We start from the raw sequence: 6,759 nt of genomic DNA on the forward strand, positions 1-6,759 counted from the left end.
TTTCTGTCAAGAACCTTGTAAACATTCGAACAACTTCCATCACAATGATCTGATGCAGCCAAGTCCTACTGTGAAGTGGGGTAACTTGCATCAGTGGAGGGAAACTTGCATAGCCATCAAATGACTGACCGATCAAAGCAGAAAAATTTCAAACAAATGAACTATGCAGCTCTGCTCGCAGCTCTACTCTATCATTTTTGTTTTGATTTAACTTTGTATTTTAATTACCCAATCTCAGGGTAGAGCTTTAGAGCTAACCTGTCCGTAAGGGTCGTGGCTTCTTCACAAAGACGAAAGACAGATCTGCACTGGACTTATTTCGTACTTTCCAGTCTCTTGTTCGTAGTTTTTCTGACTTTCTGGTTCTTTTTAAGTTATTTTCTATGCTTTCTAAGTTACTGAATGACTTACCGACAGATCGCCACCGGTGGGATTCGAACCCACTAAATGCAAAATTCCGATGTTTAGAAACCCATTGCCTTGTCCACTGCGCCACGGATTCATGCCAGAATAGCGCTTTTGACGGCTATTTATATTGTACAGACTGCAGACCAGACTGTATTAAGAGAAAATCACAAAAAAGTGCTTGTTTCGAGCTCCAACCCTAACCCTAACTGATAATAACCCAATTCCTAGCCAATCTGATACGTAACCACACCCAAACCACACCCAACCCTACCAGGTCGCCTGCAGGTCCTGACACTATTCACGCATACTGGATCTATCCGAAAAATAGATACATGTCTTTCGTCTTTACGAAGAAGCCTTCACCGTCCGTAAGCACACCGGAAGAGCTCAAGAACTTTCTGGAAGTTCCGGAGTGACAAAAAGTGTTTTTTTAGCTGCTCCAGAAAACTCTGAAAGTTTCCAGAGCGCTGGGAGGGTCCTGAAATATAATCACATCCCTGACACGTAAAAACAATCATCACAAACTATTCAAAGAGATGACCCAAGCTAAAAAATTATGGTTTCAGATCAGCCTGATTTTCAAAGGGGACCTAGCCGCGCTGGTCGAGCTCGGAGGGGAGCACAGGGGAGCGGAGGCTGGCTAAAAATTTAGCAATTCTGGGTGTAAGTTTCATATTTCACTGACTATGTACAGTTTTGCTGGAAAATCAGTTACCTTTCAACTTCTTGAAGAGGAAGAATCTTCCCAAACAGGCAGAAAAAATTTGAGTCATTCTTTCCTTGTATTGTTGCGGTTGGCGGGGAAACCTATGGCTAAATCTTCATGATGCACCGACAAGCACAGAGACTTAGAAAATTTTTTGAAACTTTTCAATACTTTACCCCGGTTCGAACCTACATGTTTCCGATTACGAAACACATAAGTGAGGTTAAGCATATATCCATATATACAAGGATAATCACGACGACGGACGAAAAATGTATAAGGCTAGTGAAAATACGAAATTTGATTGGTTGAAACTCACTAGCCTGTTAAATTTTCGTTCGTCGTCGTGATTTTACCGATTTACTTAACCTCACTATAGTCTATACCACTGGGCCACGACGGCTGCTGATTTTCCGAAATTCAAGGTTATTTATCGAGTGACACATATAGTATATACGGGTGAACAGACCTCACGAGTTAGGCTAACTGTTATGATCGCCATTCCTCCAGGAAGACCCCACACACGGGTGCACCACCGGGAGGGTGCACAGCCGTTTGGGTGCATGTTAGGGATGAGCAGCAGCCTGGCTTCGCCAGCCTGCTGCCTATCCCTAACAAAACGCTGCGCTCGCCTGTGCGCTACGCGCACAATATTTTGCCCGCGCGCATCCGTGCGGTGTACTTGCAAGGCCGGTGCATCATGAAGATTTAGCCACTGGTGCGGGGAAGGAAGACTGCCATGCCTTGTTGGATGACAGTGGATGACATTTTTGATAAAACATGCAAAACATGACCATGTCCTCTGGTTTGTTCAAAAAAGCTTATGTTATAAAAGCTCTTGGAAGGTTTGGATCGTGCCTTTGAGTATAATTCTTTCTCTTACCTTCTTGGTATTTTGATAATCACTGTGATACAAGACAAGAATTAAAAAAAAATTGCAGCAATGTTCACCATGTGGGCAGCAGCAACAAATGACTCAATAGTGGTCAAATCTGAAGAATCGAAATTATTCAAAAAAAAATAAATTATCAAGACCGATAAAAAGGAGCTTTACAAAAGCTTTTATTTCATTTTTTTATTGAAATAAAAATATAATTAAATTTTTTTGTTAAATATATTTCTAAATACTAGTTTGGCTCCCGTTTGGCTTTTTATAAGTTGTCTTAGTACTCTCATTTTAAGTCTTGATTTTACCAAAAATTGGAAAAGACCCTTATCCATAAAAATGTGACCAATTTTTTAATTTCCGCTTTACGGAACACGGGAACATATCGTGGACGTGGGGGAGATGGATGGGAAAAATGGAAAGAATTTTTAAAGTCTCGTCAAGTTTCTTTGTTATTGATCCTCTGTCTAGCAATTTTTCATACCTAATCATTACAACGTATCTTTTCCCATACTTTATTTTGTGGGCCCTTGTCCCTTTGGGGATGGCTTCTTCAGTCTTCCTGCCTAGATGTAGTAGATGGAAAAAACTCTTGTCTAATCCATCTAATGCTCATTCCGACATTTTAAATTTTCCGGGGGTTTTGCTGTTTGGGATTGTTTAGGTCAGGGTTGCTAGTAACGGCTTGTCACTGTGCCGGGTGCATACTCAGCGCCCTGAGCCCCGCAGGGTTGCTAGTAACGGCTCGAATTTCAGTCAGGTTAAAAAAGGGGCAATTTTACCCATATTATAATAACATTACCCCCGTCTTTTTATTCATTCAATAAGTATTTCCAAATTATGTATTCTGCTGTGCGAGTGTGGCTCAACGGATAGCGCACTGGGTTTCTGATCAGAAACTCCTTCATTTGGTGGGTTCGAATCCCGGTCGGGTCGATATTTCAAGATCAGTTAAAACACTTTAAAATAGTCAGAAAACATAGTAAATAAGTCAGAAAGTCATCAGGGGGTTCAGAAAAAGCCTCAGAGAAATGGTTAAAATAAAGTCGATGTCGGAACGGCAATAGACAAGAGTTCTTTCCGTAGTAGATAGTAAAAACAATTTAATTTCACAAATACTACTCTTATATTCCAGACGTCCGCGCTCGATAGGATCGATCATCGGAAGGGCTCGATGACGGATCGATATGTGATCGATGGATTACTTAACGATCCGGATAGGAGATCGATGGAAGATTCAGCCATTAAAAAGTCTCGAGTATCGATCATCCTTCGTTGATCCACATCATTATCGGGCTAGTATTTCAATCGAGTATACCGATTCGTCATCGATCGTTAATCGATTCGTCATCGATCGTTAATCGATTCGTCATCGATCGTTAATCGATTTGTTATTGATCGTAAATCGAGTATGAGTCGATAGGGCGGGTCGATAAGATCGATAAAAAAGATCGATGATAGATCGATAAGTAATCGATAACTAATCATAAGCTTAAAAAAATCTTGAGTATCGATCCTCTATCAATCTCCTACCTGGATCATTAAGTAATCCGTTCATTATGCCACCATAATACCCCTGTCTCAGTAACTCAGTGAAAATTTGAAATCGACCATCCGAGAAGTTATGAAACAAGTAAAACTTCACACACACCGAGTTGTATTTGTAATCTCTTAATTCTCGCCGGAGTACGGGAAAATTCACTTTTATTAAGCATTATTCCTAGAATTCATTAATTTTTTTTTTCAATTTTGACTGGGTTGACCTAGTTGTAGTATAGGTGTCAAAATACCGACAGTACTCTAAGGGCCATAACCTTTGTAGAGAGGAATTTGATGTTCTGTTTACCGTCGACCGCCCGCATCATGCTCTTGAGCCATGCCACCGCTCAAAAAAGTTCATTATTTCTTAAAAACTCATTAATTTCTTCTTTTCCTGTGCCAAGCTATCCAAAACACTCAAAGTGAATCAAAAAGAACATCTTCGCTAACAAAATGTGCGCCTGGAGTAAAAAACATGGTTCCAATCCTGTCCGCGAATGGGGCAGGCATTTTTTTAAGGAGTGGGCGGCTACAAGGGCTTTTTAGAAATTTGCGTTTTAGACGCATCTCGAACGCGTTTGAATTTTCGCGCATGTCATTTTGATTCCGAAAGTGAAAGCAGGTCGATTCCACGGTGGAATTCAACTTCACCTCACCAAGCAAACTTCAATCCAATTCAGTTCCAATAATCAACAACTTTGCTTTTTTTAATGTACAAGGACTGTGCCCGCAAACTGTACCAAGCAAAGTTCCTTTTATCGAAAATAACATATGTCATAAAAGTTTACTGTTTGTTGGCCTATCAGAAACATGGCTCAACAACCATAAAGATGCTGAACTAAAAGTAGAAGGTTATACTTTGTTCAAATGTGATTCATCACGCAAGAAAAAATCAAGAGGGAGAGCAACTGGAGGAGTCTGCTTCTACATAAGAGATGATATAGCTGCTTCATGTGAAATAATCTACTCCCATAAATCACTAAGTGTACAACTCCTTTGTGTTTACTCAAAGACTGAAAACTTGGCTATGCTTGTAATATAGACAAGCCTGACGACAAGAGTAAATGGAAATCCATCAACAGCTAAGACCTTTTACACCTCAAAGTGCGAAACAGCCTTTCCGCCTTGGAAACCTGTCCCAAACATAATTTTTGGTGGCGATTTCAATCTTCCAAAGTCAACATGGCCTGATGGACTACCCAAAACTGGATGCTCTATGGAAGAAAGATCAATGCTGAATGATCTAAATCGATTTTGCAACGAGTTGTTCATGTCCCAATATGTCAATCAACCCACACACAAAGATGGGAACACCCTAGACCTTGTCTTCACAAATAATGAAGATCTTATACATGACTACTCAATTTTACCAGTGTTACAAAGCACTTCACATCACAGTATTGTTATGGTATCAACTAGGCTCAAAGTTCAAAATTTTCTAGTAATGATGATAAACCAGAACACGTTCCAAATTCAACGCTTTGAATTCTTCTCAGATGAAATTGATTGGAATAGTTAAAGGAAGATTGAATCAAATTGGACTGGAATGTAAAACTTAACAGTGATGATCCACAGAATTCTTGAAAGTATCAATCAAATATGTTTGGACGTATGCAGAGGACGAATACCCATAAACAACCAAAGATACCAGGAAGAAATCAAAAGTTGAAAGATATCGCCGATCTTCTACGAATAGAAGAAGAAAAATTACAAAGCAATTTTAAAATGCACGTCCCAATCAAAGAAGACTAAATAACAAAGGAACTTTTGACATTTGAAAAGGACTTAAAAATCATTTAGGGATTCCAAGTGTATGTTGAAAATATAGCAATCAATTCCATAAAGAAAAACTCAAAATATTTCTTTGCTTATGCGAGAAAGAAAGCAAAGATAAATACGAAAATTGGCCCTCTGCTGAACACAAATGGTGAATTGACGCAACGATCGAAGCAAAGAAATGGCTGAAATTCTGTCAAGACAATATGTTTCCGTCTTCAGTGCACCAAAACCATTCGATATAATACAGAGTGAAAATGATGAAGTCACGTAGATATCATTTCAGTCACAAGTTACAGAAGATGATTTATAAAAGCAATCAACGATCTGTCCCAAAAAGCAGCACCAGGTCCCGATGGTTTCCCTGCAACCTTTCTCAAGCAATGCAAAGAAGAACTTTCTATTCCTCTTTGTATCCTCTGGAGACAAAGTTTGGACAAAGGGATTGTCCCAGACGAAGTTAAAGATGCACAATCACACCATCCAAAGGAGGTAGAGATCACTGGCACCAAATTATAGACCAGTAGCCCTAACATACCATGTCATTAAGATATTTGAAAAAGTACTCAGAGCACATATGTAAGCAATGGATGAAAATAACTGTTCAATCCCAATCAACATGATTCAGAAGCTGGCGTTATGTTTGTCAGCTTTGGAACAATATGACTGATACTAAATATATTGGACGAAGTGCTATGCGGATGTTGTGTCCCTAGATTTTTCAAAGGCTTTTGACAAAGTAGACCATTCAATTGTCCTACGAAAAAATAAAAACTAGGAATAGATGGAAAATTATTACAGTGGCAAAAGTCCTTCCTAACAGAGAGAAAACAATCAGTGCTAGTGAATGGTGTCACTTCGGAATCACAACAGGTCATTCAGGGTCCTCAAGGTAGTGTTTTTGGGACCTTTTTTTCCTCATATGATTGGGGATATTGACAGGAAGTGGTGCACAGCTTTCTCAATCCTCGCTGATGACACTCGCGCCACAAAGGAAGTCAAAACTCTAGAAGATGCTGTCCTGCTTCAAAAAGATCTTGATCGAATATATAAATGGACGGATGACAACAACATGAAGCTGAATGATATAAAATTTGAACTCTTGCGCTATGGAAAGAACCATGAGATCAAGACTCAAACAAGCTATACATCACCGTCTGGTGTTGAGATTGAAAACAAAGATGTTGTGAAAGACCTTGGAATCCTATGGACAGTAATTGCAATTTCAGAAGCAAATTACTGCAGAAATCGAAAAGGCTAAAAACTTAAATCTGGATCCTGAGAACTTTTTCTTCACGATCTTTAAATTGTATGACCGTACTATATAAATCATTGGTGATACCAATATTAGAATATTGCTCCGTTCTGTGGAGCCCAAATGCAGTTGGTCTCATTCAGAGACTTGAAGATATTCAAAAGTCCTTTTACGAAAGATAAATGGCAC

Source organism: Clytia hemisphaerica, unplaced genomic scaffold (assembly GCF_902728285.1).
Source record: "Clytia hemisphaerica strain Z4C2 unplaced genomic scaffold, Clytia hemisphaerica genome assembly, whole genome shotgun sequence".
Taxonomy (NCBI): domain Eukaryota; kingdom Metazoa; phylum Cnidaria; class Hydrozoa; order Leptothecata; family Clytiidae; genus Clytia; species Clytia hemisphaerica.